Raw genomic sequence first — 16363 nt, forward strand, 5'->3', positions numbered from 1 at the left:
CCATGTAAAGAGAATGGTATGAGAAGAGACATAAAGATGTGAAGTAGCATCCAAAGAGTCGGATATAATACTAAAGATGATGCTAGAGTCTGTCGATACCAGACATTAATTTGTGCATAATTTCACAGGCAGTGGTGGCAGATTGCTAATTTCCTGTCTGATATCCATTCACTTCTGCTTCCTTAGTAAAAGAACTCCTATAACACTGGGGACAGCAATTCTCTTAGATAAAGGACTACATTTCCTGGCCTTCAAAACTTAGGTGTGCCTCCATGATTAAGTTCTAGTCAATGATCTATAAATGGAAGTGTGATGTGCCTTCCAGCAGAGACTCCTACAGAGGGACAGACAGTTAGAGATACCCTCTTTCACCTCTTCTGCTACTAGATTCTGCAGCAACCATCTAGGTCCATGAGGTGGCCTTGAGGATGGAAACCACATGCTAAGGATGAAGTAGAAAGATAGAAGGAGCCGGGGTTCCTGATGACTTTCGGGAGCCACCATACCCCGCTAAACTGCCTGCTTCCACATTGATTTGGAATGAAAGAATCCACCCTGGTGATATTGTAGGTTGTCTACCACAGACAGCCAGACTGAATCCTGACTGATATGATGGTGGAGACACACTGAGGATTTCTGAGACTAGAAATGACATGGCCATAAAGACATCACCTCCTGCACAGGAGTGAATTATTATTTTCCTACTTGCACATTGGAGAAAGGGAGAAAAGGAGAGATCACACATACGTATGTGTGAGAAGGACAAACTTCTGTATTCTAAAGATTTCAGATCTTGGAACACAGGGCTAGGACAGTGTCCCCAGGAGCAAATTTGCCTTTGGCTCTTTCCAGCTCATTGGGATGTTTAAGAGCTTCAGCGATCAGGACTCAAATCCCATCTGTGCTATTTCCAGTGCAATTCAATAAAAGTACAAGTTAACTTTCCTAAGCTCCAGTATTCTCAACTGTCAAATGGGCTAATAGTAACTTCTTCCAAGGGTTATTGTGAAAAATAAATGAGGAAATGTATCTAAAGCTCTTATCAAAAAGCAGGGGCATAGTTGTTTTAATCATTGTCACGCTGCGATTGTGTTTCCTGCACTTGAGTATCCACATGACAAACAGGGCAATGTCCTCTCCAGGCTTCATTTCTCCTGATCCTCCCTTAGAAGCTCAAGACCATTCTCCAGCCTTACTTGTTTACAATGAGGAGAAGAAAAAGAATTCTGGGGATGTGCAGAACACACACACAACAAGTAACAAGCTGAACAAATGGAGAAATCAACACTCTTCTAGGAGCTGTAAGAGAGGAGGGCACATGGAAAACTCCTGTCCGCAAGATCAGAGAGACTGACAGGGGAATACAGGGAGTCCCAGCATCCCAGAGCAGAGACCCGAGACCCACAAGGAGAAACCACTGTGGAAACCAGTGCCAGGGTAGGAAAACCTCAACTGTACTTGACGCAATGCTGGAGGCTCAGTGTGGGCAAGCCTGAGATTTAGAAACTCGAGGGGCATCTGGATTGAGCCCCCTCAATATTGTGAGATTTACCTCCAGGAGCTCCACCAGGTTCCCATGGTAAATATTGGAGAAAAATCCCGATTTACTTCCAAGAGGAGGAGGGGAAAAGAAACTGTTGTGAAATTAGCCAGAGACCTTGTTCTTAAGGAAGCCTGCCCTCAGGGCAAAGTAGTTAACCAGAACCTAACTGACCTGGGAGGAGGGGAATGCCCAACTGCCGCCCACTCTAGCCATCTTGCTCCGTCTAAGAGGGAGAAAAAAAAATGAGAAATCCTTGTGAAGTTCATAGTCCAGTGGCCCAGGCTCACTAAAAGACTGAAAACATTTTTAAAAACACTATGCCTTATATGCTAAAAAAGGAGAGAAAATGGAATTCTATAAAATTTACAATTAAAATCACAAAAGGCAGGAAAAAAAAAAACAGGAAAGCAAAAATAGGAACGAAGAACAAGGACAACAAATAGAAAGTGGTCACAAATATGGTAAATATTAATCCAACTGTATCAATAATCACTTTGAATGTCAACAGCCTAAATGCATGTTGAAAAGACAAAAGCGTCAGGGTAGATCAAAAAGCACCACTCAACTATATGTTAATTATAAGAAACTCATTTTAAATCTAAAGATACATTAAAAGTGAATGGATGGAGAAAAACAAAGCAGGCTAACACTAGTCAAAAGAAAGCAGGAAGTAACTATATTAATTTCAGACAGAGCAGACTTCAAGATAAGGACAGTTATCAGGGATAAAGTGGGGCAATACATGATGATAAAGGGGTCAGTTCTCCAAGAAGACAAAACCATGCTTAATATGTATGTGCCTAACCACAGGGTGTCAAACTATATGAGGCAAAATCTGATAGAAATGCAAGGAGAAATAGATGAATGCATTATCTTAGTTGGAGACTTCAATTCCCCTCTATCAGAAATGGACAGATTGAACAGACAGAAAATCAGTAAGGGCGTAATTGAATTCAGCAGCACCATGAGTCAGTGGGTGTAGTGGGCACTCACAGACTACTTCATCCAACAAGAGAATACACATTTTTCTCAAGCTCACATGGAACATTCACAAAGACAGACCACATTCTGAGCCAGAAAATACACCTTAAAAAATTTAAAAGTTACACAGAGATTAAACAACACACTTCTAAATAACACATGGGTCAAAGAAGAAATCTCAAGAAAAATTTCGAAATATTTTGAACTAAATGAAGATGAAAACACAATTTATTACAATTTATAGGATGCAGTGAAGGCAGTGCAGAGAGGGAAATTTATAGCATCAAATGCATCTATTAGAAAAGGAGAAAAATCTAAATCCAATAATCTAATGTTTCTAATTTAGGAAACTAGAAAAAGATGAGCAAATTCAATCCAAAGTAATCCAGAAGAAAACAAATAATAAGAATTAGAGAAATCAATGACATTGAAAACAGGAAATTAATAGAAAAAAATCAACAAAACCTTAAACTGGTTCTTTGAAAGATCTGTAAAATTGATAAGCCTCTAGCCAGGCTAACTAAGAAAAAGAGAGGACACAAATGACTAATATCAGAAATAAAGTGGGGGGGCAGGGGCATCACTACAAATCCTATGAACATTGAAAAGATAATGAAAGAATGCTATGAACAGTTCTATGCTAGATGAAATGGAGCAATTTCTTGAAAGATCCAGTCTGCCAAAACTCACACAAGAAGAAACAATCTGAATAGGCCTAAATCTATTAAATAAATTGAATTAATCAATAATTAATAATCTTCCAAAACAGAAGGCACCGAGCCCAGACGGGCCCAGACTGGTGAATTCTACCCAAGCACTGAGGGAAGAAATTATACCAATTCTCACCAATCGTTTGGAGGATAGTCGCAGAGGGAATACTTCCTAATCCATTTTAGGAGGCCAGCACTGTCCTAATACAAAAACTAGTCAAAGAGATTACGAGAAAACTACAACAAAAACTACAGACCAATGTCTTTCATGAACATAGATTCAAAAACCCTAAACAGAATTTTATCAAATCAAATCTCCGAAAGTATAAAAAATAATTATACACTATGATCAAGTCGGATTTATCTCTGGCATGCAACATTTCAAAATCAATTAATATTAATTAATTAATTAATACATCTAATTAACAGATTAAAAAAGGAAAATCACATGATCATATCAATTGATGCATAAACACCTACACATGATAAAAAAAAATTCTCGGTAAACTAGAAATAGAGAGAAATGTCCTTAACTTGATAAAGACCGACTACAGAAAGCTAAAGCTATCATCATACTCAGTGGTGAGAAACTCAAAGCTTTTCACATACAAGGTAAGGATGTTCCATACAGTAAACAAGACAGTGTGGTGCTGGTGAAAGATCAGATAAATAGATCAGTGGAACAGAATAAGACATGATCCACAAAAGAAATAACAACCTGGATTTCATTAATATGAAAAACTTCAGCCCTACAAAAGACAATGTGGAGAGAATTAGAAGACAAGCCATACTCTGGGATAAAATATTTGCAAAAGACACATCTGATAAAGGATTTATGTAAAATATGCAAAGAACTCTTGAAACTCAACAATAAGAAAACAGCCTGATTGAAAATTGAGCCAAACTCTAGTTTGTTTACTACGTCTGTGAGTCAGTTTTTGGTTTGTAAATACCAAAGGGGAAAGGGCAGGGAGGGATAAATTAGGGGTTGGGGATTGACAGACACATTACTATACATACTCAATTTCTTATAATAATGTATAATGGAAAAGAATCTGAAAAGAAAAAATGTATGTGTATGTATATGTAACAAGTGAATCACTTTGCTGTACACCTGAAATGAACATTGTAAATCAACTATACTTCAATACAATTTTTTTTAAATAAATAACTTAAAAAAGACAGAATTAAAAAAAATTAAGCCGAAGACCTTAATAGACACCTCACCAGAGAAGATATGTAACTCACATATCAGCATAGAAAAAAGATGCTCCACATCATATGGCAGCAGGGATATGATGCAAAGCAAGTGAGATATCACTACACACCCATTAGCATGGCCATAACTGGGACACTGACAGCACCAAAGGCTGGCAAGGATGTGGGCGAATAGGAACTCATATATCGCTGGAAGGAATGCAAAATGGTACAGCCACTTTGAAAGACAGTTTGGTAGACAGTTTTGAAAGACAGTTTTCTCACAAAACTAACCATACTCTTATGGTACTATCCAGAAATCTTGCTGCTTGGTATTTACCCAAAGGAGTTGAAAACTTACGTTCATACAAAAACCTGCACGTGGATGTTTATGGCAGCTTGATTTACAACTGCCCAAGTTTGGAAGCAACCAAGATATCCTTCAGTAGGTGAATGGATAAATAAACTGTAGTACATTCAGCTAATAATTTATACAGCAACCCCCTACTTTTGAATATTTAAATTGCTTTCAATTTTTTGCTACTAAAACCATATGGTGATGAACACTGCAACTTTGTGTACTTGAACGATTTATAAATAGTTCCTTAGAAAAAAATTCAGAAATGGAATGGCTTGGTCAGAGGACCTTTAAAGTTGTCATAAAAGTTCATAAACTATCAAGAAATGCCTAAAAAAAAAAAAAACCCTACCTTTTGAATACTCTAATATGGTAGTTTTGAATGATTTAGGACATCTTTTATTCATTCTTTGGATTCCTGTTGTACGTCTTACTAACAAATATTTCAAAGACCATCTCTTTGGGTTTTCCCCAGACATAGGCTGTTTATGTTCAATCCATTTACTGAACTTCCTTCATATTTTTGACAGAAAAGCACAAAACTAATTTTTTTTAACTTAAAGCATGGATGCAATCTGTTCAGTATCCAGGTGTTTAGCTGTGCCAAGAAAACACTATTTTATAGAGAATCTTTTCATTTTCAATCAAAATTTTGAAACAAAATACTTAAACACATCCTGCCATTGGATCCAAATATCATTTGTGAAACAAGGTCCATTTGTCGGCAAGAATCCAATTTCAAGGTATGTTTGTGGAGCAAGAGACTTTCTCTTCTATATATTTGAGCCCTTCAAACACAAAGACATTACAAATTGAAGAAGAAGAGGAAGAGAAGAGAAAAGACGGAGGAGGATCGGTCTGCTGCACTAGGACAAAGCAATGGAACCTCAGTTAGGTTCCGAAATTTAACATAACCAGTATGTTAATTGGTTGAAACTTAATTGTCACTTTTCCGTATAAACAGTAACATAAATGTTTCTTAGCCAGAAAATTATTTAATCCACATTGAATCTGTGAATCTGCACACGTTACGACAAATAGAAAACGTTACTGTTGCATTACCAGTAATAAAATACAGTATGACGTTGGTTTAATGGTTTTGTACTGATGTTGAATATTGTTTTGTGAAGAAAACCAAACATAATCATCATGTGGTTTTATTTTTTCACTTTATTGTGTTTCTGCAGGACTCCGATCACTTATTGAAATGTGACAACCAAGGAGCTTATCTACCATTTAAGGCATCGTTATCATAGGATGGTACCACCTTCCTTATAGGTCCCTGACCCAGAAATGGGGCTTAGAGCCTTTTGATTGTTGTTTTAAGGAGAGAAATGACTTTAACCATCACTAGAGAAGCCTTATCTAACCCCACCCAAAAGACCTCTACCAAGGAGAATACAAGAAAGAAGGAGGTTTACAAGATGAACATGAAAGATAACATTGCATCCTAAGGTGAAGCCAGACCTGCATCTTTAGGTAATCCTTGTTAGATTTCCATGTGACATTTCTAGCCTGTTTAACAGCTACTGGAGAAAAATTATTCCCCGAGTCCCCACCACACCCAAGTAGCAGCACAAGACCCCAAGACCTGGCCTCTCTATTTGATGTATCGCTAATGTCTCCTTTGACATGTAAATGCCTGGAAAGTACTGAAGGAAACTCCCCTGCCCCATGTCCCCACCAGCCACCTCCCAAGACCATCTAGAGTGCTCTTCCCTTCAAGCCTTTCCCTCACTCTGCTTCCTGCAGATCCTACTTCTAACTGGGGTGTTCTAGTCTTGCTGTTCCCACAAGCCAGGTCCTATCCTGACTCCCTTATTCCATTCTAGGGACACTGCCCCCCCCCACCCCTTTTCACTGTGTCTCGATGTTTGACATTGGTGCAGGTGAGCGGAAAGGTCTTTCTGACAGGATTGGCCATGGGGAAGAAAACCATGTCTTACTATAAGTTGACATAAATGATGGCCTTCTCTCTACCAAAGCTGACCCTGGTTATCTCCATCTCTGGAGTCTTGGTTGCAGTTGAGAAGGCCTGATGGTACAGAAAGCCTGTTTCAAGTATTTACGGTATGTTGTGGTAGACATTTGCTGGAATGTCTGTCCAGCACCCTTTCCTAGGGGTTGCCTCCCTACCTCCGCATGCCCCTGGGCTGCCACCCACATGGTACTTCCAAAGCCCTTCCACTTCCTGGATATGGTTTACTGATCTCCATCCCTTCCCTGGGATTTTGGGAAGACTGAAAGTGGTCAAAAGGTTTTCCTGATTCTGTGAGATACCCCAGGAATCTTTTTTGTCGTTGAAATAAGTTTAAATGAGTTTTCTGATGCTGACAAGGAGTCCTAACTCTTTTATCTGAATATGTACCTACACACAAACACACACACATTCACATATGCGTGCATGCACACACGCACAGTTGGCTCTCCCCTCTAAGCAATCTTTATGTCATATCTTCCCTGCCCTTTGCTCTAGTAAATGGGCTTTGGTAACCAGGGAAACAGTCTCGATTCTTAGCCCTTAGGGATGAAGGAAACATCTCTCAGCATAAAGACAGGGCTCAATTTTCTGCTCTTTGGATGAGCATCCAGTCACCACTCCCATTTCTCCATGATATGTTCCCTCACTTGCCTGCAGGACTTTGGCATCCTCCTGATGCTAGCTGAATTTCAGCCAGTACCTGATTCTACCAGGCCTTCTTTGCTAGACTTCAGGTAAGCAATTGCAGATGAGCCAGATATAGGGCCAAGAGCCGTATTAAAAGACAGTTTCAAGTTCAGGAGAAACTATGATACTAAGCCCCTCAAAGATACTGGCTCAATTATCCGGTTCAGGGACTAAGTCAGTAAGAGTACTAGCCTTGGGTTCCCATTCCTGGCTGATCTGGAAGTAAGATGACCACGAAGGAGAGAGTGTTCAAGGAAATCCTCATGCCAACCAGGCAACCAGCCAAAATTGCCATAAGAGGGTGTTCCTATTGTAATAAGTATATTCTGAGTTCAAATGAACAGATCTCCTCTTATGTAAGTGGCATGTGGTTAGACCACAAGGCTCCTGCTTGTCAATGGGAAGGAATAAAGCACAGAACAACCATGACGGAGACATGCCTTTTTACAATACAACCCTTCCTACATAAGAACAGTCAACTCAGAGCATTGGATTTCTAAGATCCCCTTTCCCTCTCAGAAATATTAACTACATATTATTATATTTCGTTGTTTTGAATATAGTTCAAAAGAACTCTACCTTCTTTGAGTTCTCATCTTATCATTCTTAAAAATCTTTCCTCTTCCACAAACAAACTGAAATGAATGACGGGTTTTTGTCTTTCAAATGATGTAAAATATTGCTTAGTTTGCACTCTGGTCCACAGTTTGTAAATATTATCTAAGATGCTTCTTTTATGCTGAACTGAAGGATTGAAAAAAAATATTCGGACTTTAATAGTGATAGTGTTTGCAGATCTGGTGTAATGGCAGTGTAGTTTCACCCCTGGGAAAGGAGTCACCGGGAACAGTTACATCCTGTGCTCTAAGTGCTGTGTTGCTGCAAATGGCTGGAGGATCAATGCTTTGACTGCATCTACAAACCCCAAAGTCATTTCATCCTACAGCGGTGGCTCTTTTCTGTATTTGCTCATCCTGCATTCCATGAACTGGGCTAGCCTAGTGGAAACTCTTAGAGCCATGCCATAATGACTCCAGGTCCACTGGCCGCTCGCGATCTGTGCTACCTTGTGAATAACACGCATTGCAAATGGAAAGCTCTCCCCCAGCGTTATCAGGATGTAGACTCTTGCGAGGTAGAGGGCTGTTGGCTCCTCACTTGGCACCACCCCCACTTACGGTGCCAGGAGGTTCTCTTTCACCCCACGTGTGAGATACTGGCATTTATAATACGTGAAATCTGGTGACGTGCTGTTAACAGTGTCAGAGTAAAGCTTGCTTGAATGCGTTATCTCATTGTTTCCTGCAGGAAGGTTTCTGGGAGGATTTTTATTCAGTCTGTTCAAAGGATTTCATTGGGCAGCAACTGGTCTTAGAGCGTCCGTGAGTTTGTTCTTGAGCCCTTCACTGGACTCTTCCAACCATGAATTGTAGCTAAGATCCCCGTTTCCCTCTCAGAAATATTAACCACATATTATTGTATGTAAGTTGTTTTGAATATTGTTCAAGAGACAAGGTTTTTATTCTTCATTTATGTAGATGGTACTCAGTCATTTAACAATTAGCTTGTAGCAAGGGTGGACTTGTGAACTCAAAGATTAAGGGATGGTTCTTCCTAAGAGTAACTACCCCAGAGTGTAAGAATATTCAGTTAAATTTACAGAGACCCAACTGCATTGCAGGCATACGATATACTTATTACCAAGTCTTTCTCTTCTCCTCTCCCTTTTTTGAGGGTATGCCCCAAGCTGAATCGATTACCTCTTCTCCAAGACCTCCTCCTCCTGAATTTTCCTTCTCTGTAATTGGCACCACTGTACACACAGCTGCCCCCATCAGAAAGCTGGGTGTTCTCTCTGATTTATCTCCTTCACTTGTATTCCCAGATCTCAACAGGTCACCAAGTCTGTTAATTCAACCTGTCACCATCCCTCTCTGTACCCTTCTCTCCATCCCCATTATGTCTTTTCTAGTTCAATTCTCCACCAACCCTCCCCTAGATTGTTGTAACAACTTCCCAACTGGTCTCTCTGCCTCCATTCCTGTCTCTCTCTACTTCTGTATTCAAGTTGCAGCTACAGTGACATTTTAGAAAGAATACAGGATTATAAAACTCCTCTGCTTCAAGCCCTCCATCGGCTGTCTGTTGTGCTTGGGATAAAATCCAGCGGTGGTACATGCATCACCTCTCCAGCCTCACATGCCACCAGTTTCTCTCCCACCTCCTTCTCCAGCCATATAGCATCACTTGCAGTGCCTTATTTCTCATTTCCAAGCCTCTGCACGTGCTGATCTCTTTACTTAGAATAATCTCTCTGTTCCCCGTCCCTCTACCAACTTCCATTCTTGATTGCTAAAGCCTCAGTCTTCAGAACCGTCACTCCTTATTTCCTTAACAACAGCAATGAAAATTTTTAATCTTTTCTCAAGGAAACATACTTTCTATTTTTGGTTTGTACTTACAGAAAATTTCCCAGGATTTTAGATCACCTCCAGCTGCCATATTCTATGCCTGGTTATCATGAAACTATAACATTTTTTTGCAGCCATAGAGTGGTTCTTCTATCCCAGGCAGGTGAATTAGGGACCCATCAAAACTAAAGCTCATCTAAGCCACTAGGGTATTATTCCGTAAACAGATGACTACTTCAAGTTGAGTATGTTTCTTTCAGTGTCTGATATTGCCTATAACAACTTTTCTTCCTTCCAGGCTATCATTTGAAGATGAAAACAACTTATATTTACTATATGTCTTCCATCCAGTAAGTTATAAAATAACTTATAAAAGAGCTTAGCCCTCCAAACAAATCTCTGATTCTTGGAACCTTAGCTTAGGTTTTCTGAATCCTTGCAGATTGCTGTCCTGCTTTCTGAAAGACACCCAGTTCTGATGCTGCTTCCCCTCCAGCTCTTATAAAATATATTTGATAAATACATTTAATAAAATGTACTATTTGTGTTGTTCCACAGCCAGCTATGTGGAGGGCCTCTGAGGTTCTGAGTTTATAGTACCTGATCTAGAACATTCAAATCATGGGCAATATAGTTAGGGCTAAAAAAACTTTGTTTCATTGTTTCATGACCAAGGCTTTAGAAACATATTGGCATAAACTCATTAAAAAATGACAGCCTAAATGTCCATCAACAGATGACTGGATAAAGAAGGTGTGGTATATTTTTACAATGGAATACTATTCAGCCATTAAAAATGACAACATAACACCATTTGCAGCAACATGGATGTCCCTGGAGAATGTCATTCTAAGTGAAGTAAGCCAGAAAGAGGAAGAAAAATATAATATGAGATCGCTCATATGTGGAATCTAAAAAAAAAAAAAAAGAAGAGGAACATAAATACAAAACAGAAACAGACTCATAGACATAGAATACAAACCTGTGATTGCCAAGGGGGAGGAGGGTGGGCAGGGACAGACTGGGATTTCAAAATTTGTAGATACTGACAGGCATATGCAGAATAGATAAATAAGTTTATACTGTACAGCACAAGGAAATATATACAAGATCTTGTGGTAGCTCACAGCAAAAAAAAAAATGTGACAATGAATATATGTATGTTCATGCATAACTGAAAAATTGTGCTCTACACTGGAATTCGACACAACATTGTAAAATGACTATAACTCAGTTAAAAAATGTTAAAAAAATGAAAGCAACTTTGATTTCCTAATGGGAGTATTTAATCTTCCCAAGTGCTAAGTAGAATTAATTTTCATCTTTCAAGAAATTAAGAGTGTGCTTGAAAGTCTCACTGTGAGGTGGATTAGCTCACGGTATCTTAAAGGTTTTTATTTGTTTGACGTTTTGTTTGGTTTTTGTTTCATTTTCTTTGGTTTTCTGCCTACAGCATCCCATAGGAAGAAATTCATTTTAGTTTAGCTAGATATATTCTATATGTAATTAGATAGACAGATAGACAGACAGGTAACAGACACACACAGTTGAAACAAAATTTCCATGAAATATCCTTAGTTTATGTGCTCCGCATTGACATCATACATTTTTTCCATCCTATCTAATCCTATGCTATGCTACCTTACAATATTCTGATCACTACCCATTAAGTTGATTCCATTATCTGCAACTGAGGTGCAAGCTTGCAAATTGAAAAGCACTGGATTATAATTTTTGGCAAATAGAAAAAAGGCAAGTAAAGTAGACTGGATGAATGCTAGTCTCTGAATTTCTAGAATATTTTCCCATCCTTTCTCCTTTGATCTCTAGATGATCCTGGTGGGGTTCAGTCACACTAGCTTCTTCACCATTTCCAGCCTTTAAGGTGAGCAACTCGAGTTGGACCAATTATAATACATTTCCTCCTGAACACAGTAATCCCTCCAGGTAAGGAAAGATGTTTAACCCAAAGTGCATTGATCAAAACTTCTCTGTTGGAATGAATGTGGAGGATAGTCTCTTTCTTCTGGGGTTGCCGAGTCGTAGGGATGTGGGTGTGGGGTGCTGACAGACATCTTCATCTTGCTGGAGAAAGCCTGAATGAAAAAGGAAGCCACGTTCTATCGAGGGATGGCAAGAGACAGGGAGAGCCCTGGAGCAATGTTTGGGCAAGTGGATCAAGATGTTAGGAATTCTATCTGTTGCATTTCTTTACACTAACAATGAAATATCAGAAAAAGAAAGTAAAAAAAAAAAAAAAAAAAAAAACCTTTAAAAATCACATAAAAAATAAAAATACTTAGGAAAAAACCTGACCCAGGAGGTGAAAGACTTATATGTGGAGAACTATAAAACATTGATTAAGGAAATTAAAGATGATTTAAAGAAATGGGAAGACAGCCCATGCTCTTGGATTGGAAGAATTAATATTGTTAAAATGGCCATACTACCCAAAGCAATCTACAGATTTACTGTGATCCCTATCAAATTACCCAAGACATTTTTCACAGAACTAGAACAAATACTCCTAAAATTTATATGGAATCATAAAAGACCCAGAATTGCCAAAGCAATCCTGAGGAAAAAGAACGAAGCTGGAGGCATAACCCTTTGGACTTCAGACTATAGTACAAAGCTACAGTAATCAAAACAGCATTGTATTGGCACAAAGACAAATATATGGATCAATGGGACAGAATAGAGAACCCAGAAATAAACCCACATGCCTATGGTCAATTAATCTTTGCCAAAGGAGGCAAGAATATACAATGCAGAAAAGACTGTCTCTTCAACAAGTGGTGTTGGGAAAGCTGGACAGCTGCGTGTAAATCAATGAAGCTAGAACACTCCCTCAGACCATACACAAAAATAAACTCAAAATGGCTAAAAATTTAAACATAAGACAAGACACCATAAATCTCCTAGAAAAGAACATAGGCAACACATTCTCTGACATAAATCTTACCATGTTCTCCTACATCGGTCTACCAAGGCAATAAAAATAAGAGCAAAAAGAAACAAATGAGACCTAATTAAACATAAGCATTTGCACAGCAAAAGAAAACATAAATAAAAGGAAAAGATAACCTATGGACTGGGAGAAAATGTTTCCAAATGATGCAACTGACAATGATTTAATTTCCAGAATATATAAACAGTTCATATAGCTCAATAACAGAAAAAAAAAAAAAAAAACAAATAACCCAATCAAAAAATGGGCAGACGACTAAATAGATATTTCTCCAGTGAAGACATCCAGATGCCAACAGGCACGTAAAAAGATGCTCAATACAGCATATTATCAGAGAAATGAAAATCAAAATGAGGTATCACCTCACACTAAGTCAGGATGACCATCACTACAAAGTCCACAAATGATAAATGCTGGAGAGGGTGTGCAGAAAAGGAAACCCTCCTACACTGCTGGTGGGAATGTAGTTTGGTGCAGACATTATGGAAAACAGTATGGACATTCTTAAAAAACTGAAAGTAGAGTTACCATATGATCCAGCAATCCCACTCCTTGGCATATATCCAGAGGAAACTCTAATTGGAAAAGATGATGCACTCCAATGTTCACAGCAGCACGATTTACAATAGCCAAGACATGGAAACAGCCTAAATGTCCATCAACAGATGACTGGATAGAGAAGTTGTGGTGTATTTATACAAAGGGATACTATCAGCCATAAAAAAGAATAAAATAATGCCACTGCAGCAACATGGATGGACCTGGAGATCATCAAACTAAGTGAAGTAAGTCAGACGGAGAAAGACAAATATCAAATGTTATCACTTATATGTGGAATCTAAAAAAAAAAAAAAAAAGACACAAGTGAACTTATTTGCATAACAGAAATAGATTCACAGACATAGGGGAAAAAAAAAACTTATGGTTACCAAGGGGGAAAGGTAGGGTGGAGGGATAAACTGGGAGTTTGGGATTTGCAAATACTACTTTACATAAAATAAACAACAAGGTCCTACTGTACAGCACAGTGAACTACATTCAATACCTCGTAATAAACTATAATGAAAAAGAATATGAAAAAGAATGTATGTATAACTGAATCACTATGCTGTACACCAGAAACTAACACAACATTGTAAATCAATTATACTTCAATTAAAAAAAGATGTGAGGAATTCTAGATGTACTTCTCAAGTACATGAGATAATACAGTTTTCTTTTTCTTTAAGCTGTTACTGAGTTTTCTCACCTGCCAAGTGGAAGAAGTCCTGATAATAAGGTAAACCAGATGGATACAGAGGGCTTGCTATTTGTGATGTGAGTGCAAAGATCACATACTTGCCTGTGTCCATATTGGAAATATTAATAAAGGCTATTTCTGCCTCCCTTCTTACATCCACAGAGAAATGGGTGTTTTTTTTTTAATGACTTACGTGGCTGGATAATCTGTTTTTAGAGTATTTGAAGTGTTAATTCATATGTCCTTCTCCCCACCAGTTCTATCTTTTCTCCCATTCATTCAGCTTGGCATTCTTTATCCTCAGAAAAGGGATGACACAACAGAAACAGAGTCTTGGCTTTTAATTTTCCATTGCCTGGGCTTCAGGAGAACATAAAGGAGGTGTGATGAATAAGAAAAACGTTTTCTAACTGTAAGACCGATAAGGAATACCCAGGCTGAGGGGAGAGTGAAAAGAAGGGGACATGGGTGGGAGAAAGTTGGTGGAAACCCCAGGAAAATTCACCTAGTTCTGTTCTGGCAAGTAGTCCCAGGACCAGGGTCTACCGCCAACGCCTGGGGGGCTTCCTGGCTCCGTTTAGGTGAGGACCATGCATTCCCTGTGCTGAGGAGTTGTGTTAAGTAGTCATTCCTGCACCGAGGCACAGTGAGAATGTCCCTTCCCTTGCCATTACCAATGGCCTGCTGAGTGTCTGGTAGAAAGACTGCCCTTCTCTTGTCCCTATGCACCCATCCCTTCAACCCTGGTTTCATCTGGTAATTATTATTTTTTTACAATAATCATATATTATTTTACAATATATTATTTAATAATAATATAATAATTATTATATACCATTATATAATATTATGTATAATTATATAATAATATAATGATGATATATGATTAATTTTTTTGTCAAAAATGACCCTGAGTTGTCACCATTTTCGTTTCAGTTTAGCCATGAACATTCAACCTGTATAGTTCAATAAAGTTGTTTTCCTATAATACTTCTCGAGGGATAAAATTTGGCATTAATTACAGTTTAAATAACCCAGAGGACATGATGCACAGATGCGCCTCTGATAGATTGCTCTCCCCAGCTTTAATTGATAAATTCTGACAGAAATGGGTAGGGCCGGTTCCATCTGCTGCGAGTGCTTTCCACGGGGTCTGGCTCCTAATCATGGCCTTGCCAATGGGATGGCCTTCTTCAGTACAATTTCTACTCCAGTGCTGTATCAATTTTCTCCTCTTCATAGAAATAGGCTGCCCTTCCTATCCTGTCCCTTCCTCCCCACACCCTGTCAATAACAGGCTAACCCAGAGCCAGCACCTTTGGGCAGTCCTTGATTAAGAAGCCACTGAGTGGCCACGTGCCCCGTCAGAATCCTCGTCTCTGCAGGTCAGCTCCATGGCATTAAGTGGTGCTTGAAAGGGGCTGCTTAAGTACATGGCTTTGTGCTCCCCACTTCTTCTTGCCGGTGAGCTTTTCTAAAGAAATACATTTTGAGCTAAGAGCCTCTTCCAGGGAGGAGAGTATATCTGTAGGTTTCAAGGAATTAAAAATCAGCCTCCCCCCACCCCAAACCCCTGGCAGGATAGTTAAGGTGGAGACAAACAGCCCTCCTGCAGGAGGCGGCTGCCTCTTGTAAGGAAGTCGACCACCTTCCTAATCCATGGGAGAGAGGAATCTTTCAGAAATGGAAGACACATGCTTTTGAAAAGACTGCCTGGCGTTCCAAAGACAGACACTTGAAGTCAAACATTCTAATTGGGTGACTGTGTTACAGGAGAAGTCAATAACTGAACTGACTACATCTTAAGAATAGGCAAAGCGTTTCCTTGGAAAATGGTTTTTCTACATTCTTTTCATTTTGGAGACTCAGAGAAGGTCTTTTGATGGATCATAAGCCCCTTATGAACTCCTGACCCGGACTTGGAAAAGCTGTAATTACTGCATGCCGACTTTCATAATAAGCCCACCCCTTCCTGGCTTCCAGCCCCAAATGAACTCCAAAGGGTACACAATCCAGAAATCAGGAACCGTGTGCACTAGAAATTATGCCTTCAGGCAAGAAAGGTTTACCTCTGGCTCAGTTTCCAGTTTCTAATTTCCTGTTCTGATTCTTCCCAGTATGATGAACACGTAGGAATTTTCTTCTTCTAGTGGAAAATGTATTTCTGAACAACGGGGAGTAGTCTTTGTTTTATCCCCAAAGGCTATCAGTTATAACACCATAATCTGATATCACAATAAGAGATAGTGGTTGGGTCTTTTCTGCACATGATCACCTGTAATGA

This window comes from Camelus ferus, chromosome 7, assembly GCF_009834535.1.
Source record: "Camelus ferus isolate YT-003-E chromosome 7, BCGSAC_Cfer_1.0, whole genome shotgun sequence".
NCBI classification, from domain to species: Eukaryota; Metazoa; Chordata; class Mammalia; order Artiodactyla; family Camelidae; genus Camelus; species Camelus ferus.